General features: G+C 39.4%; 1 non-coding gene across 1 annotated transcript; it reads right to left on the bottom strand.

Moving 5' to 3' along the window:
• Window positions 1-392: 392 nt before the first annotated feature.
• On the bottom strand, window positions 393-498 carry LOC138387892 (U6 spliceosomal RNA). The gene has a single exon (XR_011234006.1). It is a non-coding gene; the product is annotated as a U6 spliceosomal RNA (small nuclear RNA).
• Window positions 499-13,188: the final 12,690 nt, after the last annotated feature.

Genomic DNA, 13,188 nt, shown 5'->3' with positions numbered 1-13,188 from the left:
TTTAAAAAAAGATGTAACAATGTGTTAAATTTATACATAAGATTGTTGAAATGACTTTTGACTTAAAATTGAAAAGCTATCAACTCTGAATTACTGTTTGGAGGACCATTTGAAGAAATAACTGTCTCCCTCCACCTCCAAAAACAGAACAAATGATAGAATCACTTTATAATAAGAAGTCTATTGGCAGACATATAGAGAGTGAAAGCAGAAAGAAAGAATTGTTTGCTGATTTTGGAAAGTGTTCTGAACATTTGATTTGAGAGTTCTGTTTCATAAGAATCACTGGAGGAAACTTTGAGAACAGGCTTTGATAAATCACTTTTTAAAAAAAATAAATTGTGTATATTTAAGGTATACAACATGACGTTATGGACCACATAGATAATAAAAAAAATATAGTATGCCTCACAAATTTGCATGTTATCCTTGCATATAGGCATGCTAATCTTCTCTGTATTGCTCCAATTTTAGTATATATGCTCCCAAAGCAAGCACTAAATCAGTTTTATTATTTATTTATTCCCCCTGTAGTTGGAAGACTTGATAGGAAGAAGGGAGGGAAAGGAGGAGAAGAACTCTGCTTACTTTCTTCATTGGCACAGCACCTGGGCTGCTCCTAAATAAGCCTCAGAGTGCCCTGGAAACCCCAGGATGTGTTGATACTTCACTTTGCCAGAGTATCCTGTGTATCAGTCAGGGTCTAGCTAGAAAAATAAAAGGCACTCTAGGTCTCTCCATAGGTGAAATTTAGTCCAAGGAACAGTTTGCATAGATGATGGAGAGAGGGAGTATGAGGGATCAGAGATGGGGCTTTCAGGTAGGGAACTAGAACTGTGGAAGGAAGGATGACCTGGCAGGAGCTGCAGCTTCTGGAGACATCATAGGAGACAGAGAAAGAAGGGGAAAATGTCCTAGCTATTCCCTTCCTCTTGCCTTCCATCTTCCAGCTGTATCTCTCATAGGCTGAAGCCAGAGGGCAAAAGAGCCTGGAAGAGTTATTCTCTGAGAGCAGGAGCAGAGCAGGGCTGGGTAAAGCACCAACTGACAGGCACATTCAATACATTTTATAAGTTGAAATTGTGTGAATTAACTTATTCCACCACCACCCCCCTACCTCTGACATGTTCCTATTTTTCAGTGCATGTGTGTACCTGTGCTTGTGTATGCATAGCTGAGATCTTGGTTGGGCTAATAATGTCCTAGTCATGAGAAAAGTGCAAGTGCTCATTTTAAGACTGTATGTAAAATGGCAGCTAACACTCCTGTTTTCACTTGGCACTTATCATTTACATAATGTTAAAACATCTGGTCATTCCCAGCCATCCAGGCATGAAGTTAGTCTGGTTGACTGCTTGGTGTTATGTACAGAAAACAGCTGGCTGGCTAACTGGAGTTTAGATTATGGCTGAATGGACTGGATGTTTGGTGTCACATAGCTGATGTTATGACTGGCTAAAGATGGAATAGAGCCAGTTGCAAGGAATACCAATAACAAATTTGCAAAATAAAACTTTTGTATGGAATTTCATGGAAAAGATAATTGTTTCCAATACTGATTCTCAGAAGCACTGAGACTGGCTAATTTTATCTCTGCTGTCCCCTCATTCCTATTTCAGCTTCTTGCACCCAAGTGTCCCCTGCCCATGCACCCAACATCCTCAGGTCACCATGGTCATTCACTCTTAAGGCACCTGGCTCCGGGGCTTTATCTCCCTGGTCAGGATGTCCACCTTCTCAATTTTTAACCTTTAGATCTCTTTCCACTTTTGCCCCTCTCATCAAATCATATTTGTCCTGTCATTCAGAGATCTGCTTTCCACTTCAGATCTCAGCTGTTAGCTGAGATCTTTCCACTGTCAGCTCTCAGAATTGAATTCTCCTGAAGATATTTGTGGATGGTATGGTGTTAATATTTATCTCTTTATCTTTCCATATGTGGAAGTGGTCTCAAATGAGACTAAAATTCAGGCATACTTGGCAAATTTTTATCTAATTCTTGCCAGAAGCACGTTTGCACAAACACTGAGGAATGTTCTGGGAGAAGAAGGAGCCAGGTTGGATGAGCTCTCAGTAGAGAACCTTAGCTGTCAAGGGGTGGGCTGGGTCAGCATGCACCATGGTTTCAGCCACCTACAGTTGTCTCTCAGCCCTACTCCTGCACATCTGAGCTCTGTGGAGAGCAGAGGGACTCTAAACTTTTAAGAGAAGTTGGGGGTGAGAGGAGAGAGAGAGAGATAACTCTAAGCTCTGAGACCTAAGCAACAGTGTTTGAGAATCTGACCAAAGCAAAACAGAAGTGAGATTTCTTTGCCCTGACATAGTCCTTGCAGAGATTTGATTTTTGGAGAGCTCTATGAGGAACTGGAAAACTTGCAGGAATGATGGCTGACCCCAGCTGAGTTCATTGCAGGAACCATCAAGAATGGGAGTATTTAAGAGCCTCTCTGAGAGATACCCTCTGAGGACCCAGAAATACTGGAGTTTACGGAGGGGTGAGGGGGAGTGATAGGTGAAGGCCTGAGGGCCTGTCAACACAAATGATTGTACAAACTAGGAACGTTTAAATTACTCCTTTAAATGGAATTTCATTTTAACCCACATGTGTTAAGGCCTAAGAAAATTCAGACTATAGCTGTGACATATTTGCTTTTTACCAGGGCGTTTGAATGCTTTGAGTTCAATAGTTTGATGGTAGCAATTTCAGGTCACACCAATGGCACATTGGTGAAGGAAAAATACTTTTAGGCAATCCTTTAAATATTCTTCAAATAATACTTCATCATTTTGCCTCTTACCCTCCTGGTTTTATTTGTTAGCTTAAGACACGAGGACTTGAAATGTCACTATACAATTATTGACAGAGGCTTGGCTGCTGCTGGGAAGATAGTGTGAAATCCAAACACACTTGTGAAATCTAAGTAAATCTTTATGAGCTCATAACGCTATTACAATGGAAATTATTTCAGTCCATACAAATAATTAAGATAAAACTTCGGTTAAATGATGGGTTTGCTGATTGGTCTTACTATATTAATTCATTCATTTAACAAAAATTTGCTTAATGCCTATTATGTGTCATGGACTTTGCTGGGCTCAGGGTAAACTCTGGTGAATTCAGCAGATTAAAATCTAGCATAGATAAATCAGATCGAACTTCCTTAGTTGTCTAGCTGAGATATCAGCTGAAAAATATAAGACTTCTGATCAGACTATGTCATATTTATACACCAAAAAAGATAAATTCTCCCTAAGAAGGATTATACTTTATATCATCAGAAAGTATATTCGTTTTCCCAAGTTCTGGATATTTGAGTGTCTATCAATGTTCAATATGTGTCTGTACATGTATGTATGTGCAGTATTACTTGGATCCGTACCCACCAGATCCTTACATGGCTAAAGAAATATCTCAGAAATGCAAAACATAAACATATAGGTTTCAGCAGTAGAAAAAAACTTCACCTTTGATTTAAACCACCAAAATTGTAGTCAGCTGTTGGGAGAAAAATAAAGGCAAAGATCCTGTTTACAAGGCACCCAGAGTTCAGCCATCACATGGTTTGGGTTAAGATGTAGTTTCTCTTCATGCTGATGTTTCTATAAGACATGTTTTGCAAGTCAATGATTACCCAACTGCCCAGTGTCTTCCTTTTTCCTTATGTTTTTACAGGCCCTTTATAGTGATACTTTTGATTTTTGACAACCTTTACTGAAAACTTACTCCTATGCAGCTTTTCTGCAATTTGTAGAATTACATTCTATAATGGGCAAAATTCCAGTGTGTGTGTTTCTCATTGTTTCTCTGGGACTCCTTCTGTCCATCTCTAACTTCTGCTGGCAAGAAGAAAGTATTAAATCTTTACCCCACTAAGTTATTTATTTATTTATTTATTTTATTTCATCTTATGGGGTATACAGAATCTAAGTTATTAAGTATTTAAGCTTATAATGGACTTGTTCTTTCTACCTTGTCTATGTTTTCCTGGAGTGAGAGTACATTAGAATGTTTACTTGTAGCTACCCTGCCATGCCTGGAGTAACTAGGTGATAAATTGTCTCATGTCAAGCTAATATTCTGCCATATGGGAAGTGTGCAATAGGGCGAGGTGGGCCTCACAACACCAAAGGTGAGGGAGTCAAGCTGTTTGTTTGCAAAAGGGTCAGAGCTTTCCCATATACGTGTGCCAGCCCTTGCAGACAGGGGAAGCAGCCTTGATGAGCTGCACTGTATTCTCGATGCCTCCGGTGCCAAAACATTCAATGAAAATTCTTTTTGCCGACTGCTCCCACAATGGAAGTTTCTGATTCCTCAGTGGGTTTGGATTTAAACCCATTGTCCTCACTGTCTAAAAATAAGAACCCCCTAGGAACTCATTGCCACAAAAGGAACCCAGTGGACCCACCTGTGGATTATTTTTTGCACACTTTCTCTATTAAAAATATTTTGTACGTAGAAGTAAAGCCATTTAAAATATTTAGATTCATTTATATTTTAGATGTAGAAAAAAAATCCCACTATATGACTATAGTTGCTTGCTTATTACATATTTATTTGCTGTTAACCATCCTCTCTGAAACTGACCATTCTGGATCATAGCTGAATAGGTACTTGCCCCCTGAAAAAGTTGGAAAATATATGTTATTGAAATATGGGAGAGTGAAAGAGAAACTCTCGGTCCACCATTCGTGGCTCTTTTCCTTTGGTGGAGAGATAGGGGAGAAGGGAAGTAAAAAAAAAAAAAAAATACCCCAAATCCCCATGGACTATTCCCTTAACTACTTTGCCTGAAGTCATTGACTATTGACTGAAATAAAGTTATTTGTTCATTAAAGAAAATCATATTTGCCTATTTAAAAGGGGCTATCTGTCCTATTTCTCTTATTTTTCTTTAATTCTGAAAGGTACTGAATGATGCATTTTCTTTTTCTTACATAGTTTGTGAACAATTTAAAGAAAACTCTGTGCAAAACATTATTATGCTCTAGCTTGTGAGTGTACAGAACTGAGTATTGTATGTTCTTCAGGATGCATTATGTAAATGTTTAGATACAATCACCACCTACTTCTCTCTTTTGGCTCTCATCTCTGACAGTAGATGTTCTTTGTTAGACTTGAATTAGGTAACAAATAGAATGCTAACTCTTAACAAATATTTTTGCTTATATTTGTAATAGGATATTTTATTTATACAGCACTTTATAAAACTCTATTATCTTCTTTGGGTCTCAGTTCCCTATTAAAACAGGGGCCATTGTCTCCAAATTGGGAGCCAGAAAGTATTCATGACTTGTTTGAGGTCACGCATTAGGTTAGCGACAGAGGTAGAACCAAGATTAGAGTTCTTAGTTTCTGCAAAGGTTGGCCACCTTGACCAAGTATATCAGGGGGGTAGGCCCTGGACTTTGGCTCAACTAGAGCATGTCTATTGCTCAAAGTACAATTGTCCTCTCTCCTCTGCCTCTCCATGAAGATAGGAGTCTTGTCTACCTTATTCACGATTTCAGCCCAGCAACTTGCACAGAACTTGGAATGTAACAGTTAATACATATTTGTGAATGGTTGAATAATTGAATTAAGTGAATGAATGAAGTACAGAAATACGCTGAGGATCTACTTTGAATACAATACAATATGCCTCCTGCCCCCTTTTCCCCATGCTTCTCTTATTGTGCCTAGGGAAAAAATGTTTGAAATTTGATACCATGGATTTAGACACTGACTTATTATTTCAGGACTTGATATGGTAGTCAGGCAAAAATAATTTCACTTAAAACCCCAATTTCTTGACTTACTCTGCTACCTTAGAAAATTAATCTCTCTGCTGGATTTTGATATCCATCTAGAACTTGGCTATAATCTGAGAATATTTTGTGATCCGGGTCTGTGTCTACATTTGGGGGTCTGCTTTGGAGGGCTGGGAAAAATGTATCTTCATGACATTTTTCAGTCTAACACACTGTGAGTCTTCACAGTGTTAGACTATTCCCTTGAAAACGCTACCCCTGGGAGGATGTTGGGCACTTTTGGATATTATTGTTTCTTTTTAGGGCCTCAGGGAACCATTTAGTGAGCAGGAACCATCACACTCAAATTCTTGCACGGCCACTAGAAGCACCATTGCTTACAACATCCGATTCTCAAAAGCCATGCCTGCTCCATCGTAAGGTTTGTGTCCAGCATGTTCTCTTCTGCCAGTCCCATGTCTTTGGAATATTTCAGACAGGTAGGAGATCTTTTTTGGAGGTTTTACTTGAATGATTAGTTTGCACTTGAAAGAGGAGAAGTAGCCAAGGACAAGGTCTGCGAGGCCCCTGAGACATTGTGGAGACTCGCACATACTAGATTATCATTCTTTTTCTCTTCTGCTCTGAATGTAGTAGATATTGTGATAAATAAGACCTCTCAAGGAAGGGAGGACAATTATCCTCTTTCTCCCCTACATTACCTTTCCTCCCTACAAAAGTTTTGCAGACTGAAACCAAACTTGTTGGCTGGAAGCCCAAAAGGATTCCTCATTGTGTGGCAGGCTGTCGAGCATTTTTATGATAGCTAGTGTTTCTTTTGGTCTGAAATCCAGGTATGTGAAACCCAGGTCGGGGGTTGAGAATTAATGCCTGCTTTTCATGTGAGAAGAAATAATTGGCATGAAATGTAGTAAAGAATGCCTGCCAGCCTGGCAGTGTTGGGTCATTTTTTTGTTATTGGTTTTGGCTGCTGCTCCCAGAAAAATAATGGGCAGGTTCATATTTCTTTGAATATATCTTTATCAACTCTGACAATTTAAAGTGTCTTGGACCCCCAAGAGACAGTCAGCCTGGAAGACTTTGCTTGTGCCGTTTCTATGCTGGGTCCATCATGACTGTACACACCATGACAAATGAATACAGATGGAATAATAAGTTTCTCTTATCCCCAAGACCAGACTTGCTGGAGAAAACATCTATATCCTTTGAGAGATTTGAGATTAATAGAACAAGTTCTATACAGAGATTATCATTTTGAATAAAGATTTTTATTTTACTCTCACATGTACAGTCATCACTGGGGTATGCACAGATTACAGGAAAACAGCCTTCACATCAGTTGGGTTCTAACCTTTGATTTTGGAATGTTATGCACATTTGTCTTTATGAAGAATATTGTAAGTAGTGTTTCAGATCCTAGGTCTAGCTCACTTATAAATCTAAAGGGGAGTACAAATATATTGTATTTTCAATGAAAAACAATAGAAAACACATAGTTTTAATACTATTAATTAGGCAAAATAGAGGAAGTAGAAATAGTTTTTGGTCTGCTCAAATGTGGGTGCTTACAGCTTGGTTAGGGGCAGGTGAGTGGGCAGATGAATCAATACTTCCAGGTGTTTTAAAATGGCCTTGAAAACATTCAAGTACTTTAAGGGTTGAAGGCAAATCTTTTACTATGAAGTCTGTAACCATTATGGTAAAAAAGCTGGACTCATTAGAAAAAAACACCTAAAGCAACTTTATTTTTTTCTCACTGTCCCTTGAAAACATTCTGTTGAACAATGTCCCCCCTGGTTCTGGGATGAAATTTTGAGCAGGTCTCAGAGCTTTTTAAGTTACTCTCTACTCTCTGAGAATCAATAATCCTCCAGTCACTTTAAAGCTTCAAAGAGTCTAGTCCAGTATAATAATCTAAACCTATTGTCCTCTTTAAAGTTTCTCCTATTCTCCAGCCAGGGCCGGACCAAGGATTGGAATCCTGGAGTATGTGTCTGAGTGTGTGTATGAGTGTGCATGTGTGTGTGTGAATGTGTGTAAAGTATGTGGACCACTGGCTGTGGTTTCTGGCCCCTTCAGCACTGGAGTGGGATGAGGGAGGAGAGTTAAGGGGCAGCAAAGGTCTTACTGATATGATTTGGATTTGACACCAAAGATGTTCAAAGCTGGCTTTATCCTGGGGGTGTTTTTGGAGTGATTCTCCTCACGGGACTCTCAACTACAATTCCTGTAAGACAGATGATACTTCAGGCAGCTGGTTGCTTTTGACACTGTGCTCAGTTCCTGGCAGTTCACTTTGCCCTTCCAGGAAGTCCTTTCAAGACACCTCTAGGTTTGTTCTCTCCTGCGTGGCATACATCCGGTCTACAGAAATCCCCATTCCTGCCTTTTTCTCTGCATTGTTCCTCTAGGCCGGTCTAGCCACAGTGCCTTATACCAGTACTTAAATTCCCTTAAACTCTGAGAGATACTTGTTAACCCCCCCAAGTGCTCCCTTGAAGTCCCTCTTACTTGGCTTAAAGCAAAAATGTGGTTTTCCTCCTGTGGGGGAACCATACTTCGACAACTCTCTCAACAGGGTGCTTCTGCTCTAGCTCTTCCAACTCAAGAGCTTTTATTGGTTGGGGCTCAATGCTGGCAGAAGTGGTTTTACGATCTTAGCAATTCTGCACGGGGCAATTCTTACCTCACTGTTATATAATATCTAGGCCTTTGGGGCCTTGAAAAACCTAAGGTAGAAAGAATCTTATTTATTATTCTGTTGAATGTCCAATTTTACTTTGATATATAAAGTCTTCTTGTCCTTTGCTGTATGAGTATTAATAGTGCCCCAATCAGCCACAATTCAGCGTGGCCACATTCACAAGTAGCATTATGAGAAAAATGAAAAGAAAGAAATTGGTAAAGGAAAAAAAGATATTCTTTTGTCTGAGATAAATTTGACAATGATATAGGACACAAAGAAATGCAAATGACAAAGAAATGCTAAAAACACCATCCAGTGTGACTTTGAAAGTAGAACAAAGATGGTGGGGAAGGGAAATTTCCACCAGGAGGCACTGTCGGATGAGGGCGGCTTGGTGCCTGTTTAGGGTGGCCCCTGAAGGGGAGAGAAGGAGCAGAAGTGCTGTGTAACTAAGTATGGCACTTCTCAATTAGTCTGTTACCAACCTGGAAAACATCTTTATTCATAGAGAAAATTATTCTTCCAATTAATCACTGGATTCTTTCTCCTTGTTCTAATCCCATGCCCTATTCTATACCACTAGCCCATCATGTACTCAGGCTACCTCCAGTGTCACCCAAGAGAATCACTTATTCAGCAACTATTTATGATGCACGCGTTAAGTACAAGTCGCTGTACTTGGTGTGGTTGAGGATATAATATGTTATGGCCTAGCCTACGTGCAAGGAGGTTTCAGTTGGCGTGCTAATACATGGTCATAGGAAGAGTTACATAGAATCATAGGCCTGTTAGCGCAGAAGGTTATTTAGTGTGCCCTTGTTATTGTATGGGTGAGAAAACTGAGACCTAGAGTTGTTAGGTGGCTTTAGAGTCACCTAGTTACATAGTGACAAAACTAGAACTCAGTTCTCTTTACTTCTGCTCTGTGCTGCTTCTACCACAGTACCTAACCTCACTTAGAAACAACACCTTGATACCATTTTACAAAGTTATGGACCATTTATTTATTCCTGTAAAACAATTGTGTGTTGGAGTTAGCTCTTACCAGCTCTTAGAGCAGACTGTGGGCATCTTTCCAACCCCAAGTTTTGAAATTGGCCATGGTGAGAGAATTTATACCATGGAAATTGGCAAACACCACAAATCAGGGCGAGCTGGTTATTGAACATTTACCAATACATCAATGCTTATAGATAATAAGTGTGATAAGTTCAGACACCCCTTCATGAAGGGGTTGTCATGTGAGTGGATTTTACAGAGAAATGGGGTTTAGACAGGGAGAGAGGGAATGAGGGAGGCTATTTGAGAGTGGAATTATGGAGTGAATATAGTTCTGGGATAGCAAATAGAATAATTTGGCTGGGTGGGGGGAATGTAGGAGAGGAGTGCCCAAGTGACATGCCTGCAGAGACCAGGCTGAATAAAGAAAGGTGTAAATCAGGGTGGGGTTATGAATAATAGGGCATGATGGAGTCTGTGGTAAAGTGGAAAGTAAAGGCCTCCCTAAAGATGTTTTTCTTAAAAAAAAAAAACAAAAAAAAAACAAAACTAGCTGTATTCTACCCACATTGAATTTCCCATCAGGAACTAACAGGAGTCAGCCTACAAAGCTGTTGGAATCAGATGGGGCCCTGAGAAGGGATTATCATTTTTCTTCTTCAACAACCGTTAGTTTCTTTGACATAATGAAGGCAAAATTTAGCATCCTAATTTATTTCCCTCTTCCTTCTTGCCTTGCTTCCATGTTCTCACTAGGAAATGTCTGTAAATTACTGCTTTTTTGTGTGCTTAAAAAGTCATTCAACTAGCATTTTTCCTTTGTTAGTATGGGTTATTTAAACTTGAGTTTATGGTACCATTCTCAGCTTTATCATCTTATTTTGAGGATAATGATACTCCCAAAGAAATAAAGATTCAGTTATATTTCTAGGGATGTTCATTCATATCTCCAGGTACCTGAAAAAAAACCTCACTATACAAAATGGAAAATAAGTATATTTCAGAGAAGGATCTAGAAACATATTATTTAATTGATTTTTGCTTTTAGAATGTCCCAGATTAGTTTCAAATAGTCTTTTAAACATGCTTCTTTTTTACATTAATCCGTAAGGATGACTCTACATTGATCAACAGCCATTTTTTTTTTAAGGGAGAGTTACCTTCTTCAGAGAGATCTTTATTTTAACACATCAAATCCACAGGGGTTCATAAAAAATGAAAAAAAATCAATAAAATAAATGATCATAACTCTCAGTGAAAAGTTATTCGTACAAAGCAAATCCTGTAATTCTTATCTGAGAAAGTCCTAAATTCTTACATTTCCCTAAGTATAATTGTTATAATTGTTCTTCAAAGAAGCCCAACATTGAAAACTATTGAATAGCTCTTTGCAAATGTTACACAAGCCCCTCAAATTATTCCATATTTGCTGATGATGAACACGAATGGGGTGAATGCTAATGATGTCCACTGTGTCTGAGAAGGACCCCACTGATGTTTGCTGCCTGCCAGTGGTACGTGTGGTCTCTAGTCTCAAAGATGGATTTGACTGAGGTCCCCCCTGGGACAGGCTGGTCAGGAGTGTGGCAGGGGTGGGGTGGAAATAGACTTTGGCGTTCAGACATTAGAAGAGACAATCTAATCATGGCGATCTGGTCTACAGCTTTGACCTCCTTAGCACTGACAGATCGTGTAAGAGGGATTTTCTGCTCCTGCTTTCCTTGCTTTTGTAACTCTTGTCAGAGTTATAAATGAAATAAAAATAGGTGCTTAATAAATGTTTGCTGAGGAAGTCAGGAAAGGCGGAGAGGTCAGGTATTACAAGTTTCCCACGATTTTAGGTCTGCTTCAGCCTAGATGCCGGGCTTCAGCCTGCAGCCCCAGGCTTCCCTCTGGATCTCCACTGCGGAGGAGGACAGCTTCCAGCAAATTCCGTGCAGCAGGCCAGGCAAATGCAGGAAATGTCATGCCAATAAGCAAAGTGTCAGGTACCAAAGGATTTCTGGAGTCTGGAGATGTCTGAATTTTTCTTAAAGAGGAAAAATCAGGCCTGAGGAGGAGTTCCAAAATGGACTTCTTCCAAGGCTCTGAAAAGTGGGACTGGGATGGCAGTGTGCATGGGCATGCTTTGAGAAGTACCACATGTTCTACAGTAGCCAGTTAGATAAACGGTGCACCCGAATGCCCAGGGTATGCCAATGTACCTCAGGAGAAGGACCTATAGCACCGTGAGTTTCTTGCTAGGGTATGAGATGTGTACCATGCACTCCAAGCCAAAATTCCAGCTTTCTCCTGGGCTGCCGGCATTTCCACCCAACAAAAATTTCAGCCTTTTGCTTCCCCTGCTCAGATTCCTTTTATGTAACATTTTTACTCTTGGGATTTACCCTGCCTCGAGGTTTGACTTGGTTTTAGCTCCTGTTCTTCTGGTTTGATTTAGTCTTTGGTGCCCCGAAGTACATGTCGTCAGTGCTCCTTCCTCCCACCCTCTGATCATTCAGTGGGTTCCCCGCAACCCCCGACTTCCATCTCACAGTGTTTGCATCTCAGTGTCTGATTTCTTTTTCTCCAGAACCACAGAAAACAGCTGTGCCCGTGGTCTGTGCTCAGCAGGCCGGAAATGCCAGGGAATTAAGAACTCCTGGGAGCAGCCCTCAACTATGATCTCAGGAGTTGAGATATAAATACGCCAGCTCCCTGCCTCTTGGATGCAATAATTCGAAGGTGTATATTTTGCACTGGCTCTCAGTTTCTTCAGTGAGATTAATTTCATGTCACCTACAGTGGGAGTGGAATTGATAAGACGCCCTTCTTTGTGTCCCTACCCAGCATTTCTATCACTATTCCCAGCATTTCTCAACAACGCTACTTATACTCAAACACTTGTCTCAGTGTCCTCCTGGGATAATACACACTAAGGCATCTTCTAACATCAGGGCTCTCCGCCTCTACTCCCTTACCATTTCTGTACTTTTTAAAACCTCCTGCCAAATCACCTAGATTGTCTTTCTACAAAAGGATGGGCAATGGGTCAGAGATTTTTAAAAAAAGAAATTTTATAAATACACAAAGAATTTATATTCATGCTAGATAGTCAATGTTTTTGAATCATAATACTAGAAACTAAGGTTGTTGGTCCACCAAATCAAAAGAAAGAATTCAGGGAAACTAGGATGGAGGTGGCAAAGGGTACCAGTATTTTTTTAGGAATGATAATAGCGATCATTTATTGTACACTTATGTTCTGGAGATGATGTTGCATATAATATTACTTAAATTTATCCCCATAATAAACCTAAGATGTAGGTATAATTATTCCATTTTTACTGATGATGAATATAAATGGGGTGAAGTAATTTGTTCCAAATCAGTCAGCTCATAGTGAGCAAAATCCATATTCAAGCGCAGATTTTACTCTTGTCAAAGTCTATTCTGTTAACTAATCTACTATCTTCCTTAAGTTCTCTTTGAATTAATTGCGAAATATATAATTAATCCTACTTATTGATTCAGAAATGCAATTGATCAAATCATAATTCTATAATTGTACAATTATAGTTTTTCTTTAAAAAGGATTGAATTGGACATGAATTATGGATGAAATTCAGATTTATTCTGATATATTTTTAATTCCTGGAAGAGACTACTTATAATAGTTCTCTTATAGCATTATTAGTATTATGCATTAAGAAAAGCTAGAACAATAGGTCAAAGTTTTAGAAATTTCTGGTAGGGCATTTTGCTATTAGTCTACA

This window comes from Eulemur rufifrons, chromosome 1 (assembly GCF_041146395.1).
Source record: "Eulemur rufifrons isolate Redbay chromosome 1, OSU_ERuf_1, whole genome shotgun sequence".
Taxonomy (NCBI): Eukaryota; Metazoa; Chordata; class Mammalia; order Primates; family Lemuridae; genus Eulemur; species Eulemur rufifrons.
The sequence above is the reverse complement of the archived record's forward strand: the minus strand, read 5'-3'. Positions and strand labels throughout refer to the sequence as shown.